General features: G+C 43.2%; 1 pseudogene; it reads left to right on the top strand.

Moving 5' to 3' along the window:
• The first annotated feature begins 20852 nt into the window (after window positions 1-20852).
• Window positions 20853-21285, top strand: LOC116873592 (annotated as a pseudogene).
• Window positions 21286-25431: the final 4146 nt, after the last annotated feature.

Genomic DNA, 25431 nt, shown 5'->3' with positions numbered 1-25431 from the left:
CCAATTCCCTGATACCTTTTGGCTTTGAGCCCCCATGGTGCTTTTCATGTTCTTAGAGTACTCTTCATGAACAGTTACCTGCATGGATTCCTTATTCTCCCTCCCAGAAGTAAGGGGTCTGTTTGCTTGATCAGTATCCCTCTGTATGCAGTACCCAGCATGGAACCCTATAAACATCATCCTAATATTTTTTTTAAAGATTTTATTTATTTATTTGATAGACAGAGATCAAAAGTAGGCAGAGAGGCAGACAGAGAGAGAGGAGGAAGCAGGCCCCCTGCCGAGCAGAGAGCCTGATGTGAGGCTCCATCCCAGGACCTGGGATCATGACCTGAGCCGAAGGCAGAGGCTTAACCCACTGAGCCACCCAGGTGCCCCAATAAATAAAATCTCTTTTTTTCCCAATAAATAAAATCTTAAAAAAAAAAAAAAGACAACGGTAAAGTCAGGGGTCATTAGGAGTTGGGTCAGTTGCACAGATTTTAGATACCAGGTGATTATTCACTCCGTAAATGCTGATTGATCATTTCTGATGCTCCAGGCTCTCAGAATTCAGCAATGAACAAGGCAGACGGAACGTCGAGCCTTACAGAGCCTGCAGACTAGGCAGAAACAGCAAAACTCAAAAGTCTGCAGGGGACCAGGCAGATGATAGCCACAAGGTAGGTGAAGGGATCTACAAGCTGCCATCTCACTTTTGATAAAACAGGGATAAAGAGAGTTATTTCTTTGCTTTAAAAAATATCAGCCTCAAAAATGATAAATAGCAATCATCACTCAGACCTCATCTGGAGTGAAAGAGCAGGGACAGGTAGAGACTGTGGAAAACGGGAGACACACATCCCAGCTGCAAGGAGGCTCCACGCAAGCCCCAACAGCCGCCCACAGAAATCAGGGCACAGTCTTGCCCGAGTTTTACTCTTAAGAAAAATGAGAATCCCAGGGTCTAGTTGTTCCTGTTTTTTCCCAGTTTTATTAAGAAATAGTTGGTATATGTAATGACATAAATTTAAGGCATACAGGAGGATGGCTTGATTTATACATATTGTAAGAGAGAATTTCAAAAATTTTTATTGCATTCTCCTTTAAATGAAGGCTCAAATGTTTAAAAATGACTCTGCATGCCAGAAAACAGACCGCTGCACTTGACGCAGCCCTTGGGCTCCCAGGGCTTCTGGTTCAGATATTAAATTGGCTCACAAGAGAAAGCTCTCCCTATGAACTGCAGCAATCAAAGAATGCCACAGAGCCTGTGTGACCCGACCTGGACCTTTCAAAGTAGAGAATATCCTTGGCAAGGAAAAGGAGCATATTCTAGTGTATACAAGTCTCTCATTGAATGGGAAGAAGACAAACATCTTCATGGGGCTTCCAACCCTGGGCTGGATAGAGAGATGGGAATGCATAAGGTACTTCCAAGGCAAAGAAGAGACAAATGTGTACAATGTAAGGAAGACTGACAAATGGAGATAAAAGAGCCTTCCTCTTTAAACTCCATGCTCATTTAGATCAGGTAGAAAAGCAGAGGTTCCGATTCCTTCCGTGGTTCAGGCTTGACTTCGTAGAGAGATAAGCTATTGTTAATGATCATTTTATTTGGAATTCCACCATTCAGAGACATCTTAGAAAGAGAGAGAGGGAGGAGCTAAAGATTCATTTATATGTTTATTTATTTACATGTGTAGAGCATCAGCTAAGTGTCAGGGATTATTTTAGAGATGAGGACACAGCCCTGAATAAAACAGGCAAAACATCCATCTCCAGGGGCCTCTCTTCCAGTGAGAGAAGAGAGATAACAAACAAATAAAATTGTAAATACACAAAATGTCAATTGTATAAGCCATGTGACTTTCTGGGGAGGAGTTCCAAAAAGAGGAGAGAGAAAGTGCAAAGGTCCTGAGGTGAGGACTGATCATAGCATGTTGGAAGAAAAGCATGGGAGGCAGAACTAAGAGGGATCTGTGATTCCCCCCCACCCCGTGTTACTCCCATGATTATATACGTTAAAAGAATTTCTCTGCTGCAATTAAGATTACTAATCAGTTAACCTTAAGTTAGGAAGATTATCCAGGTCAACCTAACCTAATCATATGAGTACTTTAAAAACAGAGACTTTGATCAGGTGGCTGCAAAAGAGAAAGAGAGATTAGATTCAAAGCATGAGAAGGTCCAGTATGCTTGCTGGTTTAGAGGACCCAATGCACATTTGCTGGCTTAGAGGTGGAGGGGACTACATGGCAAAGAACATGGGTGGCCTTCAGAAGCCGAGAGTGGCCCTCAGCAGGCAGCCAGCCAGGAAACGGGGCTCTCGGTCCTACAACTGCAAGGAACAGAATTCTGCCAAAGACCCAAATGAATTTGGGAGTTAACTTTACCCAAAAGCCTCCAGACGAGAGCTCATTCCAGCAGGCAAGCTGATGTTGGTCTGAGAAGAAAATGCGGCTGAGCCTGCCCATAATTCTGAGCTACTGAACTGTAAGGTGATAATAAATGGGGGTGTGGTAGGAGCTGCTACGCTTGTAACAATTTATTATGTGGTAACAGAAAACGAACAGAAATATCGAGGAGGCCAATATGGCAGGAGTATAGTAAGCAAAGGGGGTTAAGAAAATGAAATCGGAGAAATAGCTAGAAGCCAGACAATGCAAGCCTTTATACGCCTTGGTCAGGCCACTGGACTTCTACCACGTGAGACGGGACACCCCTGGAGGGTCTGAATAGAGGAAATACGGCTTCGCCTTCCTCCTGAGAGCTCACCCTGCTAGATCCACAGACACACCCAGGGCAGCAGCTCTGCTGATGGAGTTTCCAATGATCTCTGGAGGCACAGTAAATACTTGATTATAAAATATTCAGAAGAAGCAGAGAACGGCCAGAGTGGTTGAGAGATGGACCGTATCAAAGACGGCATTAAAGATAGGCCAGCAGATTAGAAGAGCAAATCCATCAAGAGAGATCACACCAGGCAGCCTGAAACACACCCGTGCTGCTCACTTTCTCCCGCTCTCGCACACACGAGGACGAATGCTTTCAGTAGGCACGTTTCGCTGACAAGCATGTCTGTGCTGTACAGATCCAGCCCCGGGAATATCCAAAGCTTGCCCCCATGCCATCTGGCAGATGATTAACGTGTGATTAAACCTGATGATTAGCCATGGCCAGGAATCTGATCACTAATAGTCAGAGTCTCAGGGGGCAACTTTTATTGGCAGTTGAGTGCTCTGCCAGAAACTGCATCCCAGAGGGGGCTGGGGGATTGGAAAGATGACTAAGGAGCCCCGTGGTGGGAAAAATGAAAATGGAGACCCGTGAGATAATAACAGTGATAGAGACAGGCAGAGCCTCCCCCCACACACACACCAAGTCAGAAATACCTCAGGTATAATTCAACTCTACTCCAGAATTTAGCACCTTTTTATAATAAGAATCTTTACTTGCAATCCTCAGCATTCTGTTGCTTTGGCAAAAAAACCTATCTCTTGACATTCGGGAGGTTTCCGTCCCATTTTCAAAGAACGCCCCTGGTGAAGATGCTTTTCAAAAATGTGTTTTGTATCTGTGGTGACTTTGCCAATGAATCCCCCCTTCCCCAGCAGAACTTGTCCCTTCCCCTCTCTACCCTCTCCCCACCTCCATTCGGACTGGCAAACCTGGGGCTGGGCCTGCTATGGGACCCCAGCCAGGGCAGAGTGCCCCAGCAGGAAAGGACCAGATTCTCCATGTCACACGCTGCCCGGGGAGGATGACTCTGAGCGGCCACTGTCTGGACCGGCAACCATCTGCTGGCCTTTGGTTCTAGTCCCTGGCAACAGTGGATTCCTGCACTAGTCTGAACTTGGACTGGGGACTGGTGACTTCTACTTTCTTGACTGGCTTCTCATCGGTTTTATCTAACCTGCCATTTTATGAGATCCCCTACTTTCTATTTCCATTCTTGCCCATATTTGCTTTCTCCTCCTTACTGTTCTCTCTTTTCAAGGCCCACGTCAGAGCCTAGTGCTCTTAGGATACATTAGGAATATGTGAATTGACCACAAAGTGTGTTTGTGATGATTTGGACAATAACACATATAGGGCCCTATGCAGTGTGGTTGGCACATTATAAATGCTGAACAAACATTAACCACTTTTAGCAGGAAAGCTGGTGGTTGTGTGGAAAAGGATAAGGATGAGACCCACAGAGAGTGTGCTAGTAAGAGAGGAGACTTAGGTGTGGGAAGAGGATTTCAGCATCCCATTTACATGCAAAGGCACACATGCAACAGCCCTCATTTCATGAACATTGATCCAGCCCTACAATCACCAGCACACGAGATGTGGCCCTGGGGAGTTTGCGTAAAGCCATTTAGGTTTGAGTATGCTGTGTTTGAAAATCCTAGTGATGAAAAACTCACTTTAGTCCCTCTCTCACCTTCTTCATCACAGTGGTGATGATCAGGATGTCTTCATTCAATAATTACGTACCAAGTATGTGCCGGGAGCTAGATACCAGGTTACTGCAGAAAGCAAAGCAAAGTCCCTGCCTTCCTGCATCTTAACAGTCTGGTCGGGAATATAGACAGTCAATATGTACATAGCATAAATAAGTCATCACAGTGAAGACAGCAGTATGAGAAACAGGAGAGAATCTCTTTCAGAGAGGGTGAACAAGAAGGCCTCCTTGAGGGGCACCGTCGATCAAACATCTGACTCATGATTTCAGTTCAGGTCATGACCCTATGCATGGGAGAACGAGCTCCGTGTTGGGCTCCGTGTTCCATGGGGAGTTCGCTTGAGACCTCTCTTCCTCTGCCTCTCCCCCTCCTCTCACTTGAGCACGAGCTCTCTCTCTCTCTCTCAAATAAATAAATACATCTTAAAAAAAAAAAAGAAAAGAAGAAGGTCTCCTTAAGAAGGTGACTTTCAGTCTAAGGTTGGAAGCAAATGAGAACAAACAAAGCAAGTAAAGAATGGGAGGAAAGCCCAAGGAAGACCAATAGTGGGGGAAATGACAGTAATCACTTACCACATATTGAGCTACTATATGCTGGCTCCCGTCCAAGTCATCTCATTTGACCCCACAACTCTGCAAAGAAGGTACGATTTTTCCAGGGGGATAACTGAGACTCAGCTCAAATAAATCTCCCGAGGCAAGTCATAACACTAATACTGAGTCCTATCAGCGTCTAGATGTGGTGCCCGGCTTTGTTTTGGAACTGCAAGGTCAGAGCAAGGCAGTGGACCAGAACCAGGAAGAACAAAAAAGACGAGCCTTCCAGACAAGGGCCAAAGGCCAACAGCCACTACGATGGATTTCAAAGGACTCTCTTAAGGAGAATTGTAATAACCACCACGTGTTTCAGGGATGGTCTTGTACCAGGCACTGCTAAACCCCCCACAAGCAGCTCTCATGTCCTCCTCCCAACCCCTTCAGGTAAGCAGGCGCTGGATCTCTGCTTTGCAGATGAATAAAGGGATGGAAACTTCCTCCCCTGCACCCTCATCCCCCATCCCCCCAACCAGGTCACACACAGACCCGAGTGCAACCACGATTTCAGTCTGGGATGCTGACTGCCAAGGTGAGCGATGAGGGAGATTTAAACCATGTCCTATGAGCACTGACCAGAACAGTTAGCCGGAAGGAAGGAGTGCAACAGAGAGCTGGGGAGAGGACCCTGCAAGTATTTGGAAGATTATTTCGTAGGGAAGCTGGGAAGCCAGATTTGTTGACCTCAGAAAAGAGAACTCAAGTCAGTGGGTGCAGTGGAGGCTATCAGCACTCCACTCAGATTCGCCTTCTCAGGTCCATCCTCTCAATGCCCAGAGGCTGGGTGTGCTTGCTAGCACATTCTCACCGTGGCACCCTTTCCTGGAGAATTGGCCTGGGTGGGGTGGGGTGCGGGCGGACGTACTATGAAGCAACTCAATGTCTTCTCTATCCAAGCCACTCTTCCAAACTGAATTTTGACACGTACAATGACTGTCTGAAAATCCAGCCCCCCTCTTTGTACAGCTTGCTTAATAATAACTAAAGTGCAAAAAGACTGTGATTTGGAAACAAAATGAATTCCATGGCATCCTGCAGACACAAAGCAAACCAAAAGAGGACACAGGTAATGTCGCACTTTGAAAATACAGTTTGGGAGTGTCTCCCTGCGGGTATTTTATTTAAGCCCTGGGGCTTTCCCTCCCTTGGCTAATTGACAGGTCAATGATTCCTAGTCTCTTTGCACACCTAATACTTGCCTCCTTGGTTTAATCAAGAAAAGATGGAGGAAAAAACAAAGACGTCTGACTGTAGCAAAAAGCACTTGTGAAAAGCATTAAGCCAAGATCAAATATTTATGCTTCAGCAAGCTAGCTAACTGATTGTAATATCCACGGATAATAAATCATTTGAAAAAAAGGAGAAAAAGCGATCAATGTGAATAGTATAATTTGCCTTTCATCAGGAGCTCTTGATTTTTTTGTTGTCATTGTTCACCTAACAATGATAGTTTCTGACTTCTTTTCCTTCTCTTTTAAAAGTACTTTTCACCCTCCCCACTCCACAACTCCCCCTCCAGCCCCAGCCCCACCCCCACTCAGATGCACGTTACTACAAGAGGTTTTGTGAAGGAGACAGTGGATTCCATATTTTGTGAGCTATAAGAGGGGATGTGTGTACTTTTCTTTAGCCTTTGTCTCTGTTTCAGCAGCTCCTGCTGTGGTTACATGATTAAGAAATTGATTGAACTTCGAGAGACTGGAGCATTTCAAAGAACGGCCACGTTCAAATTACAGATTTCAGTAAATGAGACTTATGAGAAACCTTAACAGCTACCAACTGGCCAATAGCTTTCATCCCAGCCACCCCTCCCTCCTCGCCAAGCCCACATGGGCACGAGCTAATAAATGAAATGTAGATAACAGAAGAAAAATGATAATGAACAATTTGACATTCTTCACTGTTAATGTTTTCTAAAAATCTACCTTTTTAGTATTTGAAACAGTACCATTCATCTTGTTGCATTTTTAAAATTTTTATTATGTGCTTCAATTACCAAATCTTCCCAGGAAAGTCTGCAACAAGGTCACACCTGGAAGATAAATTGCCCTACAATTTATCCTCAGACTATGAAATGATCTTATCCTTGGTGCTTCTGGAATTTGGTTCTCCTGATTTCTAGATCTTATTTATAACCACTTTATTGAGATAAAATTCACATACTGTAGAATTCATCCATTTAAAGTATACAATTCAGTGGTTTTTACTATATTCACAGAGTTGATTTTCTTTTAAGTAACCACAATTCCCTTGTTTTAAAATGGTATTTTTGGAGGGAAAGTCATAGACGAGAATCCAGAAGAACTTCTAACCTTATGAACTTTGAACTCAAAGAATCAACTGCTACTTTTCTTCTACCCCATGGCTCTGTTCTTTGTAAATGTTTAATTTTATTTTTGGACACATTCATTTGACCAGTTCCAACCTTCCACCAAGAAGTCCTCTGTGCCTAGTGGCCCTAGAAAAGTAGTTTCATTAGGTTAAATCTCGCATTTGCTACAGAAAGCACAGCTGGGATTTTGCTGATGGAAAACAAAACTTCTGCTTCCCTTAGTTTTTCTTACAGACATTTTTGGGCACAGCTCATTGCAGACTGATCTTTATGACTTCATTACTTGCTCAAGGCAAGTGATTTATTATTAGTAGAACCAACATAAATTCATAGAGGAAAAATCTTTATAAAATATCAATGAGCCAATTTTCACTTTTTATACTTGGTGCTGCCTGTGATTTGCATGCACACCCCCACCCCACCCCACCCCATCCCATACACATTCAGTCATTCGTAGTATGGCTGATGGGTCTGATTCTGTTGTCTTTTCCTTTTATAAAAGAAGATCATTAAATCTGATCACTTACTGTTCACCCAGTTCCTGTGAACCATTCCTTCCCACCCCAGGCTTCCTTTGATTCTTGGGAGGAGTGAGCCTGGGAACCTGGATTTTATACAAACTTTCCAAGTGACTCCGATGGCCCAACATTGGGAACCAAGACTACTCTGTCACATCCTGAAGACAGGATAGTCAGTGCAAGCTGTAGACAGCTTCATGGCTGATATTCAGGGAGACGGATGCACCAGAATTGAATCACTAGCTGCTAGAATCTGAATGCTTGTATCTTCCCAAAATTCCCATGTTGAAATTCGGACTCCCACGGTGATGGTATTATAAGACACGGCCTTTGGACATTGATTAAGACATGTGGGAGGAGCCTTTGTGAATGCGATTAGAGCCCTTATAAAAGAGGCCCCACCTCTTCCCTTCTTCTTCCCCAGAGACCCCTCACCTCTTCTGTCATGTGAGGACACACCAGGGAGTCACCACTTTGGGCCAGGAAGAGGGCTCTCACCAGAATCCAACCATGCTCAAAACTCAAACTTCAGCTTCCAGAACTGTAAGAAGCAGGTTTTTGCTCTTCGTGTGCCACCCAGTCTATCTGACTTGGTTATAGCAGCCCCAGCCGACTAAGATATGAACTGTTCTGAAGTCTGAGAGTGCCCAAATCAGCGTATCCACTCAATGCCACATGCAGGAACTTCAAGGGAAACAAGACTTGACCTCTATGTCTTATAGGAATCTGGACGTGTAAACCAGCAAATTACAATAAAGTATTTAAAGTACAAAACCAAAAATATGTTACAAGACCAATCTGGGGAAAACTGTTAAAAACCACATTCAGGTTTCCTGTATCTCTTCTTTCTTTCTTCTGACCTCCCATCCCCCCACCCAAACACAAGTCACTCCCCTGCACACGACACACACACACACACACACTCATCCCCCATATACTCCCCACTCACACATCACACAGATACGGCTGCCAAATTTAAATAACCTTTTAAATTAGACTTTCAGATAAACATATTTGAGACATACCTCTACTAAAAAGAATTTCATGATTTATTTGAAATTCTAATTTAACCAAGGTCCTTTTATTTGGCAACTCTTCATATCTCTTTCTCCCTCTGTCTTTCTCGCTCCTTCTCTCTTCCACACACCCACACCTACCCACACACACACACACACACACCTCTACCCTAGTTTCGCATAGGTCTATGACACTGCTAAAAATTCCTATAAGAGAGTTCTGAGTCACTATCTTTTTTACCTGTTTATATTTTTTGCTTGAATTTTTATAATACATAGGTATTACACTTGAAGTGAGAAATCAAAAAATTGTTCAGAAATTATTAAATGCATAATTGGTTCCACTAAGCCATCAACGTTCCTAGGGATGCACCCCCTTCCTCACCAAGTTCATGAAACTCGACAGAAGATCATGTTTCTGGGGAACTGTGGAAGCTTTAGAAAGGGGAGAACATGGGTCCAGTAAGAACGGTAGCTAGGAATAGACACTGGAGGAGGCAACCGGGAGGGCCCTAGGCATAGAGACTGCTAAATGCATTGGCTCTTTGTTTAAATGGCAAAACTACTACAAACCAAGACTGCTACATTTGGCTGGGAGCCGAGTATGTTCTGTAATAGTGGCTGCCCCAGAGTCAAAGGGGCTATACTCTGCTTGCCCTTCCCCCACATTCAGATGCCATCTTTTTCTCATTTATATAAAGGCAATACAGAGCTTAACGACCACCTCCGTGAGTCAGCATTTAGGAGAAATTGTTACCTGCTATCTAGTGTGCTAATTGGCTTAAAAGGCACACCATTCCTGTAGAGATCTCCCTGTTACAGAAGGAACACCACCCAGGAAATTCAGAGCACTAGCAGGTGACATAGGCACTTGTCTAGGGTATACAATGGAAGCTGTCACCCCCTCCTTAGCCTGGCCTCCCTCACACTGAGCTCCAGAGGGAGGTGAGGGACTGCATTTGTCAAAGATGGCTGCACTTCTGCAATGTGACCTCCAACTGGGAAAACTGGTAGGGTTGCAGCTGCCTTAGCCGATAGAGTAGCATGCAGTGCACACAGGTGGCTTTGGAGGCTACATCTCACAGGTGAGGCAGCTCTCCCTCGTCTCTAGCTGCCCTAAGGCTGCCATGCTGTGAAGAAGCCCGCGAGGCAGACTCTGAGTCATCCTAGTCTGGGCACCAGATGTGCAGGAATGGACCTTCAGGAGACTCTGGCCCCCTACACTGGCATCACCACTAACCTTTGAGTTTGCCCAGTGGAAATCCCAACACCCTGGAATATTGGCATGCCACTTCCACTCTTCCTTGTCTGATCCCCCAACCCACAGAATCCATGTGTATAAGTCACTATGCCTTGCAATAACTCGTTACACAACAGAACAGAATGCCACGTATGCACCCCGTGAGGGCCAACAAATTCTATCAAAGCCTAGAGAACAGAGCGGTATAATCAAGGCCAATGGCTTTGTCCTGAAATCAACCAGATGGACTGCTTCCCTCTCTGACCCCATCAGTATTTCAAGCCCATGTGATCACACCAAGACAGAAACCATAGGACAGAAGGAATCAGCAACCAACAAAAGTGGCTTTACTCTCTCATTGTTTCCTGCCAGAGCCGTGTTAAGCTATACCAAGACCTTCCCACACCACTCCTAACCTCTGAACAAGTTTGGTTCCTTCAATCCTCACAACTCCCCTGAGACCCCAGGGCTTGCATAGCCCACTCTGCAAGGTGGCAGGACAGAAAACTTTGCAGGGGCTACTATTCCTCAAGGAGAGGGACAGTTTGATGCCTTTTATTGTTCTTCCCTGAAAGAAATTCTGAGATTGTAGTGCTATTCCATGACAACTCTCTTGAGCCTTTTTGGCATATAAAATAAAAGCTTCTCCTTAATATGTATAAGAACATGCCTAAGAACAGATATAACAAGCAAGCATGATTTTTAAATGAAGGGGGAGTTCAGCAGACGGTTTGCAAACATTAAGAATTCTCTTACTTTGTGCAGACAGATTTGCAGCCCATATCTGGGAAAAGACAGAGATCTTAGGAAACCCCACAAAAAGACTGTTAAAAACTAGCTCCAGTTCATTAATTCCACGGATCACCCGTGAAATAGAAGGGTCACTCACTACATAATGTTGTTAGGGGTCTCCAGGGTAAGGGATTTTTCTGAGGGGCTCCAGTGATATTTGCATATGGTTTTTTTTTTCAAGATTTTATTTAATTATGTCAGAGAGAGAGAGAACAAGCAGGGGGAGCAGCAGCCAGAGGGAGAAGCAGGCTTACCGCTGAGCAAGGAGCCCAATGTGGGGCTCTATCCCAAGACCCTGAGATCATGATCTGAGCTGAAGGCAGATGCTTAACCGACTAAGCCACCCACCCATCCCCACATATAGTTTAAATAAGCACCTGTGATTATTTAATAAGGTCCAAGAGGATGCCCAGATCACTTCTGTACTCTTCTTATATTCACAATTTAGGATGCTCATCGTAGAATAGCCAGGAAGTAGAATAGCCAGGAGTCATGAAAAAGTCTTGAAGTCAGTTGAAGAGGTTGTGCACAATTTAAAAACAAACCTAATGGCACTCATTTTTCAGGGAAGACAACAGAGACCTCCCACTTGGAGCCTCTACTGGTAACAAACCCTGTGTGGATGGAACTGCCAGCAAATTCCTGAGACTTTGCTTCGGCCAGCTCTGCTATGTGATATACTAATAGTCTCCCCAGAAGGGACACCATTAATCTGAGATCCCTTCCGAAAGGATGACATACCAGGTACTTCCAGCTTTCCATAAGTGACAGGATGTGGTGGTCCGAGCACTGACAAAGAGACAGCCCAGGTCTCAACAGTTAAGACTTCTGTTGTAAAAACATTACTAAATGAGTTCTCTGGGAACAAAATAAGCCCGCTGGAAGGGCTGGGAAATATTTTCATCATCATGCCGAGGGTCCTGATTACTCTTTATGATGCTACTATCACCACAGAGTTGCTGCCGGCTTGACCGTGGTCATTCATTCCTTCTTAAGAGCCCCCCAAATAGCAAAAATGTCCCCCTCTTTCCCAGAAGTAGCAAGCTCAGAACAGTTTCCCATTGCTGTCCTGAGAACTGAATGTTTTTCTTGCTCCGTGTCAGATAAAATGCCTGTCCCCAATCCATGGATCGCAACTAGATTTCTAACCTATTTTCTCCCCTTTTAGGACCATAGGGAAAGAAGGATCCTAAGGCCATGTCTGGAGTCAGGAAGATGGAGTTTCATGATTGATTAATGATGTCTGCAAGGGATTAGGGAGCAAAGACATTGGCCATGGGTTTGCGAACATGGCTCAGACCTAAAAACCGCTCTCCCAAAACAACAGGACTGTTACAAAAATCAGCCATAACTTAGCAGGAGAAATGTAAACAAATGCCTGTTTGGTGTTTTGTTCTGTTTTGTTTTAATATTGCTCTTTTTATACCACTAGCACTTGACGGGAAAAAAAACTGTGAAAAATGAGTCCATTTTATTACACTCCCAGATCCTGCAACTGATTCTGGTGGGATTAGCGCTAATAAACCTCTGAGATGGAAGATTGAATTGTAGTGGCTGCAATCCCCATTTTATATCGTTACAGATAATATGTACTCGCCAAAAGTAACTTTATTATTCTTCTGACATCTTTTATCTAATTCAGAAATGGGCCATTCCAGCCGTGAGATGTGTGTGCCGCATGCCAATATGCCCAGAAGCTGAGCAAATGCCGGCATGCTGATGGCTCATGAAGCAGGATTTGGGCTTGATGCTCTCAAGCCTCCCCACAGTCCCCACTGCCCTGTGATCACATTCCCAGGAGCGAGTCAGTAACAGTTGCTTCCTGCTTCCCAGGCACTCCGTGGTAATGCAGGGGGCAGGAATCACTGAGCCACTTTGGACTCCCCTCTGTTTTCAGGGCTGGGGACCACCTTCCGGTCAAGCACAAAGCAGCTGACCTCAGCCCCCAAACATTTAGAGACTCCAAACTGAGGAGAGAGGGAATCGGCCTGTACCTTAGGGTAGGAGCTTCAAGCAGTGTGGACTCCACGTGAGTACCATCCACAGCACGGTCCACTGCAGTGGAAACATTTGATGATCTGCCTGTCCGATGAGGTGGCCGTAGGTGTCTACTGAGCACATATACTGGGGCTGATGATCTGAGACAAGTGGAATGCTTAATTTTATGTCGCTTTAATGAATACAAATTATTTAAGTAGCCTTAGGTGACGTTGGGCAAGCGATTTAACTTACCCAGCCCTCAGTTTTACTTCCTACAGACTCTGAAACCCACCTGCTTTTCCCCTCTCTCCTCAGCACTGTAAGCCCCTAATGCAAGCTATTCTGTCTTTCTCTCCCCAGGATAGCCACCACAGACTCCTAGTCAATTGTCCTTGCTAATTGTGGATGGTGAGACCTTTGAAAAATAAAAATTGAACTAAAAATCCTGCTAATTGTGGATGGTGAGCCCTTAGAAAAATAAAAATTGGACTAAAAAACCTATCTTCTCGGTCAACAAACATGTGTTTCCAGCTACAGACTGCTCTCAGAACTCAAAGTTGTTTTGCCTTCTGTCTTCAGTATCTATCACTGCCTATGTCTGTTTCTTACTCTTTCTGCCCCGACATCTAGGCCCCTGCAACACCCCCTTCCACCTCACCATTCATCTATCGAAATCTCTGATCAGTCACATACCATCCACTCCTGCAAATTAAAGTCATGCAGCCTTTCTCCCAGAAGCTTTATCATCAGCTTTGTTTCTCGTTGTGGAATCAGACGTAGCCTCTTTCCTCTGCCTCAAGGAAGCAGAGGGTCATCCCATAAACCTTCAGTGAGCCTCTGCTGCATGCCCAGGTACTTCCTGAGCAAGCCAGAGCCACCAAAGAGGGCTGATAGCCCTTCTGACCATCTGTAGAGATCCCTGTGAACAGGAGTTGGCCCTGTAAAACTTCTGGCAGGCAGGGTCACAGTTCCCTCCTGTGCCACAGGGTCAGCCCACAATATACTTGGGATTCCTATGTGACAACAACTCCTTCCTTGACCAAACTTTACTCAGGATCCTCTAAGCCCTCATGTCAACTAGGCTTTGACCTTGACCATCCATGTCCTTGGCCTGCTTACTCCAGTCTTAGCAAAGAAACCTAAGTCAGGGTAGCAAGACTCTCACCACTTTTACTATTAATTTTCTCTTAGTGATTTTCCATCCATCGACCCTCACGTTTTGCTCACTAGCTATAAATCCCTAGATGATTTTGCCACATTTGGAGTTCAGCTTAGTTCTATACTGAAATCTCTCTCCCTACCATAGCACAGATGAAATCCATTACTATATTTCGGATTTAATCTGAAACAAGCATCCAGTGCCAAAGTTTTTCTTTTATATGTGAGCTTACAGAGAGACTCCAATGAGCGGGACATCGTTGCTTATGTCCACATTAATATCCTCCCACTTTCTAGGGTACAGGACCCCTGGATCAGGGCCCTTCTAACTGTAAAAGATAGAAATCCAACTAAAACAAGCTGGGGAAAAAAAGAAGGAGTTTGCTCATTGCCATTTCTAAGAAGCCCACAGCATGACTAGTCATGGGGCTCAAACTTCATTCTCAAGAGAATGTCTCTTTTCATTTCCTTGGCTCTTCCATAGTCAGAGAAGTTCAAGGCTCATTTGATCCTTTGTATTTTTAACATCACAAGAATTGTCATCTTTCATCTCATATCTGAGTCCCTCCAAAAAAAGGTCTGAATGGCCCTGCCCAAGTCATACATCAACCCACAAACCACTCCCTGGTTCCCTGATGAACCTGAGACCCTGAGATCCCCAGGGCAGTGATACTCAGGCACCATTAGTAGACATCCCCTCCCCAAACCATACGGTAGGGCGGCAGTGGTGCTCAAAGAGAATGATAAAGAACAGGCAGACTTCCCCTACCTAGTGCTACTCTACGTGTGGTACGTGGACCAGGCAACACACAGGAACTCATGAGAAATGCATATTCCTAGGCCCCATCCTAGATGAACTGATTCAGACTGTGTAAGAATGGAGCCCAGCAAAATTCTGTTTTAAGAAGCCATGCATGCTAAAGTTTGAGACCCATTGCACTTTTCAACCCATTTAATCAGAAGTCACAAACTAAAGAGTAGTGCTTATACAATGAACTGTCACTCCTAGAAACAGAGTCTTGAAATGAGGATCACCCAGGGGCACCTGTGTGGCTCAGTGGGTTAAGCCTCTGCCTTTGGCTCAGGTCATAGTCTCAGGGTCCTGGGATCAAGCCCTGCCTCTGGCTCTCTGCTCAGCGGGTAGCCTGCTTCCTAATCTCTCTCTGCCTGCCTCTCTGCCTGCTTGTGATCTCTGTCTGTCAAATAAATAAAATCTTTTTAAAAAAATGAGGATCACCCAGCACTTACAAATGCCTTCCCATCATTTCTTATCCCCTAAGTGGGCCCTACTATGTGTCAAGCATTGAGCTAGATTCTGCATAACCAGAAACAAATACAAAGCCACCCTAGTCCTACAGAACCAGAGACTTTCAGTCTAAGATGAGCTTTATATATGCATTATCACATTCTATTGATAAGATTATGAAATGATATAAGCCTTTCTGGAGAGCAATCAAGCAATATATACCAAGAATCATAAGCATCAGGCACCTGGGTGGCTCAGTTGGTTAAGCAACTGCCTTCCGCTCAGGTCATGATCCCAGAGTCCCAGGATTAAGTCCCGCATCAGGCTCCCAGCTCCATGGGGAGTCTGCTTCTTCCTTTGACCTTCTCCCCTCTCATGCTCTCTCTCTCTCTCTCAAATAAATAAATAAACTCTAAAAAAATCATAAATATCTTTGTGCCCTATTAATTCAACTTCTAGAAATAAAAGTTCCTAGGAAGTGAACAGTGATGTGGATCAAAGGTTATATATAAGTCTTGGTAGCATTGTTCATCATGGGAAATAATGAAGGCAATTGGAATAGCCAATGTAATAGGAAAATTGCTAAATAAGTTATGATCCCTTCATGAAAAATCACATTCATGACTAGTTTTTAATAGCTTCAAAAAATGATTGCCATATGATACTAAGTTTCATTGAAGTACAATATTGGCTCTGCCTCAGTTTTTACTTCCCAGAATCTCTGTATTAGTTAGTTCCTGCTGTGTAAGAAATTACCCACAAGCCTAATGCCTTAAAACAACACCACTGATTATATCATAGTTTCCTTGTGTCAGGAAATTAAAAGTAGCTTAATAGGGTCCTCTGACTCTCATTCCCTCACCAGGCTTTGGTCATATTAAGACTCAAGTACAGAAGGACTAGCTCCCGAGCTCATTCTGGTAGTTGCTGGTATGACTCAGTACTCATGGGCTTGGGCTCATGGCCTCCTTCACATTCTCACACATAGGGCAGGAGGAGTCAAGATGGTGGAGAAGTAGCAGGCTGAGACGACATCAGGTAGCAGGAGGTCAGCTAGATAGCTTATCAAACCATTCCAAACACCTACAAATCCAACAGGAGATCGAAGAGAAGAAGAGCAGCAATTCTAGAAACAGAAAATTGACCACTTTCTGAAAGGTAGGAACAGCAGAGAAGTGAATCCAAACCGACGGGAAGATAGACCACGGGGGGACTGGCCAGCTCCCGGCAAGTGGCGGAGCAATGGAGCACAAAATCAGGACTTTTAAAAGTCTGCTCCACTGAGGGACATCGCTCCAGAGGCTAAACCGGGGTGAAGCCCACGTGGGGACAGCGTGGTCTCAGGTCCTGCAGGGTCACAAAAGGATCAGGGGTGTCTGAGTGTTGCAGAGCTTGCAGGTATTAGACCGGGGAAGCCGGCTACAGAGATGTAGCCAAGGAGTGAGCTCCCAACTTGGGGTTACTTTAAATTGTGGTCCGTGGTACAGGCCACTGCTCTGTGAGCAGGGACCCCACAAGACTCGGGGAGACTCCCCTGGAAGAGTGCAGGGATCTGTGGGGTTCAGAGACTCCAGGCAGGGCTGCATGCCAGAGACAGAGATGCTTGGTCACAGGCTGGGTGAGCTCGGAGCGTGGCCGGAGGCCAGGGAGACAGGAGTGATTGAGCTCTTCTCTCTGAGAGCACGCTGAGAAGTGGGGCCCTGAGCTCTCAGCTCCTCTGGGTTGGATATTGGGAGGCCACCATTTTCATTCCCATCCTCTGGAATTCTACAGAAAGCTTTCAGGGAAAAAGCTCCCAAAAGGGAACCCAAACAGATTACTTAGCCTGGTCCCTGGTAAGGGCAGTGTAATTCTGCCTCGGGCAAAGACACTTGAAAATCACTACAACAAGCCCCTCCCCAAGAAGATCAGCAAGAAATCCAGCCATGAACAAGTTCACTTACCAAGGAGAAGAGTGGAATTCCAGAGGAGGAGAAAGCAAAGCATGGAGTTCATGGCTTTCTCCCCATGATTCTTCAGTCTTGCAAAGTTAATTAATTTGTTTTAATTTTATTTTTTTCTTCTGCTAAATTTGTTTAACATTTACCCTTTCCTGTTTTAACATTTTTTAACTAGTTTATCTTAACAATACCTTTCAAAAAAATCTTTTTTGAAACTTCATTATTATAGTCATATTTTATCCTTCATTGTATCCAACTTTATTTTTTGTATACACATAGGGTTTTTTCCTCTAAGAAAATTTGGGATACAACTTCTTCTACTAGATCAAAATATACCCTAAATCTAGCACAGGGCTTTGTTCTAGTCTCCAGCCTGAGCAAATTCTTTCCACTTTCTTTTTCTTTATTTTCCCAACCAACTTATTTTACCAACTCCTTTTTTAGAAATTAAAAAAAAAATTTTTCATCTTTATAGTCATATTCCATCCCTTCATCATGTTTACCCTTATATATGTTTTTCATTCTTTAAAATTTTGGGAGGTAGTTTCTTCTAAGAGACCAAAATACTCCCAAAATTAAGTGGGTTCTATTCACCAGTCTAATATATATATATTTTTTTTTCTTTTTATATTTTTTCTTTATTTATTTTTTTTAATTTTTTTTTCTGAACTTTTTTTTATCCCTTTTCTTTCCCCCACAGTTTGGGGTCTCTTCTGCTTTGATTAAAGCACATTTTACTTGGGTCTTTGCCACCCTTTTAGTATTTTATTTGCTCCTTCATATATTCTTATCTGGATAAAATGACAAGGCGTAAAAACTCACCACAAAAAAAAAGAACAAGAGGCAGTACCAAAGGCCAGGGACCTAATCAATATGGACATTGATAATATGTCAGATCTAGAGTTCAGAATGACGACTCTCAAGGTGCTAGCTGGGCTTGAAAAAGGCATGGAAGATATTAGAGAACCCTGTCAGGAGAAATAAAGGCCCTTTCTGGAGAAACAAAAGAACTAAAATCTAACCAAGTTGAAATCAAAAAAAGTATTAATGAGGTGCAATCAAAAATGGAGGCTCTTACTGCTAGGATAAATGAGACAGAAGAGGGAATTTGTGATATAGAAGACCAAATGACAGAGAATAAAGAAGCTGAGCAAAAGAGAGACAAACAACTACTGGACCATGAAGGGAGAATTTGAGAGATAAGTGATACCATAGGATGAAACAATATTAGAATAATTGGGATCCCAGAAGAAGAAGAAAGAGAGAGGGGAGCAGAAGGTATATTGGAGCGAATTATGGTAGAGAATTTCCCTAATTTGGCAAAGGGAACAAGCATCAAAATCCAGGAGGCACAGAAAATCCCGCTTGAAATCAATAAAAATGGGTCCACACCCCATCATCTAATAGTAAAACTTACAAGTCTCAGAGATAAGGAGAAAATCCTGAAAGCAGCTCCAGGCAAGAGGTCTGCAGCATATAATGGTAGAAATATTAGATTGGTAACAGACCTATTCACAGAGATCTGGCAGGCCAGAAAGGACTGGCATGATATATTCAGAACACTAAACGAGAAAAATATGCAGCCAACAGTACTATATCCAGCTAGGCTGTCATTGAAAACAGAAAAAGAGATAAAAAAGCTTCCAGAACAAACAAAAATTAAAAGAATTTGCAAACACCAAACCAGCCCTACAGAAAATATTGAAAGGGGTCCTCTAAGCAAAGAGAGAGTCTAAAAGTAACAGACCAGAAAGGAACAGAGACCATATAGAGTAGCAGTCACCTTTCAGGCAATATAAGGGCACTAAATTCATATCTTTCAATAGTTACCCTGAATGTAAACAGGTTAAATGCCCCAATCAAAAGATACAAGGTATCAGAATGGATAAAAAGAACAAGACCCAATGATATCCTGTCTACATGAAACTCATTTTAGACCCAAAGACCTCTTCAGATTTAAAGTGTGGGGTTGGAAAACAATTACCATGCTAATGGACATCAAAAGAAAGCTGGGGTGGTAATCCTTATATCAGAAAAATTAGATTTTAAGCCAAAGACTATAATAAGAGATGAAGAAGAACCCTATGTCATACTTAAAGGGTCTAACAAGAAGATCTAACAGTTTTAAATATCTATGCCCCTAAGAAGGGAACAGCCAATTATATAAACCAATTAATAATAAAATCAAAGAAACACATCAACAATAATACATAGTAGGGGACTTTAACACCCCCCTCACTGAAATGGACAGATCATCTAAGCAAAAGATCAAAAAGGAAATAAAGTATTTAAATGACACACTGGACCAGATGAACAGCACAGATATACTTAGAACACTCCATCCCCAAAAAAACAGAATACACATTCTTCTGTAGTGCATATGGAATATTCTCCAGAATAGATCACATCCTGGGTCACAAAGCAGGTCACCACTGCTATTCAACATAATACTGGAAGCCCTAGCTTCAGCAATCAGACAACCAAAAGAAATAAAAGGCATCCAAATAGGCAAAGAAGTCAAACTGTCACTCTTTGCAGATGATATGATAGTTTATGTGGAAAACCCAAAGAATCCATCCCCAAACTGCTAGAAATCATACAGGAATTCAGTACAATCAATACACAGAAATCAGTTGCATTTCTACACACCAACATCAAGACAGAAGAAAGAGAAATTAAGGAGTCAATCCCATTTACAGTTGCACCCAAAACCATAAGATACCTAGGAATAAATCTAACCAAAGTGGCAAAGAATCTGTACTCAGAAAACTATTGAATATTCATGAAAGAAATCAAGGAAGACACAAAGAAATGGGAAAACATTCCATGCTTATGGGTTGGAAGAACAAATACTGTGAAAATGTCTATACTACCAAGAGCAATCTACACATTTAATGCAATCCCTATCAAAATACCATCAACTTTTTTTTAAAGAAATGGAACAAATAATCCTAAAATTTATATGGAACCAGAAAAGACCCTGAATAGCCAGAGGAATACCCAAGTTGGTGGCATCACAATTCCAGACTTCAAGCTCTAATACAAAGCTCTAATCATCAAAACAGTATGGTACTGGCACAAAAACAGACGTATAGATCAATAGACATAATAGAGAGCCCAGAAATGGACCCTCCACTCTATGGTCAACTAATCTTCGACAAAGCAGGAAAGAATGTCCATGGAACATGGAAAAAAGACAGTCTCTTCAACAAATGGTGGTGGGAAAATTGGAAAGCCACATGCAGAAGAATGAAACTGGACCATTTCCTTACACCACACACAAAAATAGACTCAAAATGCTTGAAAGACCTCAATGGGAGACAGGAATCTATCAAAATCCTTGAAGCAACCAGGCAGCAACCCTTCGACATCAGGCACAGCATTTTCTTCCTAGAAACATCGCCAAAGGCAAGGAAAGCAAGGGCAAAAATGAACTATTGGGACTTCATCAAGATCAAAAGCTTTTGTACAGCAAAGGAAACAGTCAACAAAACCAAAAGACAACCAACAGAATGGGAGAAAATATTCACAAGTGACATATCAGATAAAGGGCTAATATCCAAAATCTATAAAGAACTTATCACTCTTTCCGCCATTTTCCCTTGCCGCCATAATGGTGTGCGTGAATGTCTGGGCAGATGCTCTCTACAGAATTAACAATGATGAAAAGAGAGGCAAACATGTCTATTTAGGCCGTGCTCCAAAGTCATCATCCAGTTTCTCACTAGGATGATGAAGCACGGTTACATTGGCAAATTTGAATCATTTATGATCACAGAACAGGGCAAATTACTGTGAACCTCACAGGCAGGTTGAACAAGTGTGGAGTGATCAGCTCCAGACTTGATGTACAACTGAAAGATCTAGAAAAATGGCAGAATAACCTGCTCCCATCCCGCCAGTTTGGTGTCATTGTACTGACAACCTCAACTGGCATCATGGACCATGAAGAAGCAAGATGAAAACACACAGGAGGGAAAATCCTGGGATTCTTTTTCCAGGGATGTAATACATACGTGCAAATAAAATGCCTCAATAGAAAAAAAAAGATTAAAAAAAGAACTTAGCAAACTCAACACCTAAAGAACAAAGAATCCAGTCAAGAAATGGGCAGAAGACATGAACAGACATTTCTGCAAAGAAGACATCCAGATGGCCAACAGACACATGAAAAAGTGCTCCATATCACTCGGCATCAGGGAAATACAAATCAAAACCCCAGTGAGATACCACCTCACGCCAGTCAGAATTAACGCCAGGCTAAAATTAACAAGTCAGGAAACAGCAGATGCTGGCGAGGATGCAGAGAAAGGGAAACCTTGCTACATTGTTGATGGAAATGCAAGCTGGTGCAGCCACTCTGGAAACTCATGGAAGTTTCTCAAAAAGCTGAAAATAGAACTACCCTATGACCCAGCAATCACACTACTAGGTATTTACCCTAAAGATACAAATGTAGTGATCCGAAGGGGCATGTGCACCTGAATGTTTATAGCAGCAATGTCCACAATAGCCAAACTATGGAAAGAACCTAGATGTCCATCCACAGATGAATGGATAAAGAAGATGTTTATATATATACATACATACATACAATGGAATACTATGCAGCCATCAAAAGAAATGAAATCTTGTCATTTGCAATGACGTGGATGGAACTAGAGGGTAACATGCTAAAAGAAATAAGTCAATCAGACAGAGACAATTATCATATGATCTCTCCGATATAAGGAATTTGAGAGGCAGGGTGGGGAGTGTTGGAGGTAGGGATGAAAAAAATGAAACAAGATGGGATTGGGAGGGAGACTCTAAATCTCATGAAACAAACTGAGGTTTGCTGGGGGTTGAGGGGTAGGGATAAGGTGGTTGGGTTATCGACATTGGGGAGGGTATGCGCTATGGTGAGTGCTGTGAAATGTGTGAGCCTGATGAATTACAGACCTGTACCCCTGGGGCAAATAATACATTATATGTTAATTAAAAAAAAAAGTCTCAAGCAGCTAGGTTAAGGTATTGATCCCAGGCCATCTTTGTACCAGTGGTCACCAAAAGCATCATGTGGATAAGGGTTCTGCTCCTCACCCCCAGATCAGTAAGAGAGAAGCATAATCAATTAGCAATAGTCAATCTCAACACAGGAGCTTAGCACCAATACTACACGCCTTGAACAAGCCTTTTCTGGACTGCAGAAGTAAAAACAGACTTTGGAGCTGGGGAGGCCCGTGTTACTGTGTTACTGGCCCTGGAGCTGGGGAGGCCTGTGTTACTGTGTTACTGGCCCTGGAGCCGTAAGCAACATTCAACTCCTCAGTCTCAGCGTATTCATTTCAGGTGGCTGCTGTAACAAAGCCCCACCAACTTGGCAGCTTAACACAACACATATATTCTCTTACCATTCTGGAGGCCACAGTCCAGAATCAGTTACACAGAGCTAACATCAAGGTGTGGGCAAAACTGCTTCCTCTGGAGGAACACCGTGGCCCCTTCCTCCATGTTCAAAGCTCCTCACGCTCATCTCTGCTCACATCATCTCCTCGTCTTCTGAGCCAAATCTTCTCCACCACCCTCTCATACGGACACCTGTAATGACATTCAGGAATGACCTGGACAATCCAGGATACTCCCCCACCTTCAAGATCCCTAACTTAATCACATCTGCAGCGTCCCCTTTGCCATATAAGGTAATGTTCACAGGTTCCAGGTATTAGGAGCTATATTTGGCAGAGGCTCCCACACTCGGCTTACTCAGTTTCTCTGCAGTGAGAATATGCCTGTCTCCTCATGGTGTTGTTCTCAGGATTATAACACTCAAATAATAGGCCCTTTCTCTTCCACAAGGATCCAAATTATCTTCAGATCCCAGCCTACCACTGTGCAGTAAACGATTTGGCTTTACCCTAAGAGAACTCTGGACTTTGTCTCAGCTTCTGGAAGGTTATCCACGTTGCAGCTGATAGAAGTGTCTTTGTGGAGGGCAGGGACATGCCATATTGGATCTTGGAGGGAGGCTGATCATTCCTGATAGTCATGGGATGAGGGGTGACCATGCCTAGAGAAACAAACCATGTGATTTAGAGTGGAGGCTTTGACCAAGCTGCATTAGCTGGCCTGGAGACTGAGTTGAACCCAAGAAGCAATTAATCGATCAACCAATCATGCCCATGTAATGAGGCCCCACTACAAACTAGACACCAGAGTTTGGGTAAACATTCCCTGGCTGCCAATACTCCATGAATATTGTTACACATTGACGCCAGGAGGGTAATGCACCCTGAGGACAAGAGGTACTTCCCATGTAAAACCTCTCCAGATGGTGTCCTATGCCTCTCTTCTTTGGGCTGATTTATCTGTATCCTTTTACTGTAATAAATTATAACCATGAGTATACTAGCTTGCAGTGAGTTCTGTGAGTCCCTCAAGCTAATTATCAAACCTGAGGATGGTTTGGGAAGGGGACTGCTACCTTTAACTTTGTGGTTGCCTGAAACTCCTTATATTTGGTATCAAAAGTGAGGAAAGTCTTGCATGGAAACTGTTCCTTTAACCTTGATGTAGAGAACAAAGACAAAAGAAAAAAAATTAAATTTCTTTACAACTTACAGCCCATTGACAAGTTCTTGAACTTCCTCTAGGAACTCAACTGCCTCGATGTTCATATTAGCTAAGGGCAAAGGCAACCTTTGCTTAACACTAGCCCAACCTCCAGGATCCTGTAAGTCTCCTTTAACACATAAAAATTCCTTTGGAAATGTCCTTTATCTCTACCCCATAAGATACATGTTGGCAATCTTCCTCTAAGCATATGGCCCACTGATATACACCTAAAGGGTCTCGTGACTAAGGGTTTAGTAGACAGTAATAAATGACCTTTTCCTAACAACAGCTAGCCCCTCAAGGTGTTGGAAACCTTGCTTCCAAAATTCCTTAGAGACTTATGCTATCCCTAACCTCCTCCCAACTTGAAAATATATTATCAGTCACCCCTCACACACACACACACCCCCGCAGTTCTTTCTGTCCACCAGTCCAGTCCCGGGCTTTAATAAAACTACCTTTGTGCATGGAAGATGTCTCAAGAATTCTTTCTTGGTGAGTGCTATGAAGTGTGTAAACCTGGCGATTCACAGACCGTACCCATGGGGATAATAATACATTATATGTTAAAAAACAATAATAATAATTCTTTCTTGACCACTCACTCCCAAACCCTAACATTTTCACATCAACCTTTGTAGTTTGGACTTGAAACAAACACCTACTAGTCCTATGACTTTAGGCACTTTCTGTGCCTCAGCGCCCCAATTCCAAAATGGATAGGGTCTGTATGAGAACTGAGCTATTTAATACAAGTAAGCACTCAGAAGAGAGCCTGACACACACAGAGTAAGCATGGGATCGTGCAATCTTAATGGAGACAATATCAGCAACAGGGCAAAAACGGTTCTTAGAGGCAAAGGGGGAAAAAAAAAACTTACAATTTTTATGGATAAGGATTTATATCATTTATGTCATTGTTTCTCAGAAATCCCCACCCCCTTCCCAGGCTGTTAGTGCTGTGACCCAGTGTAGCTGTTGGAGGCTGGGGAAATGCTTTCTGCCTCCCTCAGCTGGGAGCACCTTTATGCGCTGCCTGCCTTCACCCCCATCCTCGTTATGCATATCATTAAAGCCAAATCATTTGGATGTCTGAGCTGAGAGCATTTCACTTTTTTCCTCTTTGAAATCTATTTTGAAACTGATGGGTGTGTAAAAAACAAAGGCAATGTAAATTAGCCTCAAAATGACTGATTTTTCAGGAATTCTGAAAAAAAGAAAGAAAAGAAAGAAAGAAAGAAAGAAAGAAAGAAAGAAAGAAAGAGAAAGAAAGAAAGAAAGAAAGAAAGAAAGAGGTGCCCTCAGAAGGTGTCATCTGTCTGCATACAATTTGGGTTAGAAAAAGAAAATCCTTATCCGTACTTTATTATACAGCTCTCAAGCCAACACCAGGAAACAGTGTAATTTGAGACAATGAATATCATCAATGCCATGAATTCGATGTAATTATGTTTCATTGAGAAAAGGGAAAATGTCTCTCCTGACATACTTGTGCGCCTCTGAGTGAGAAGAGAGGGAAGGAGGAGGGGCAAGAGCACTGTACCATCTGGACTGTCAGAATAAAGATGAAAAATAGAACAGCCATTCAC

The sequence above is a fragment of the Lontra canadensis genome, unplaced genomic scaffold, assembly GCF_010015895.1.
Source record: "Lontra canadensis isolate GAN:19392208 unplaced genomic scaffold, GSC_riverotter_1.0 scaffold34, whole genome shotgun sequence".
Taxonomy (NCBI): domain Eukaryota; kingdom Metazoa; phylum Chordata; class Mammalia; order Carnivora; family Mustelidae; genus Lontra; species Lontra canadensis.
The sequence above is the reverse complement of the archived record's forward strand: the minus strand, read 5'-3'. Positions and strand labels throughout refer to the sequence as shown.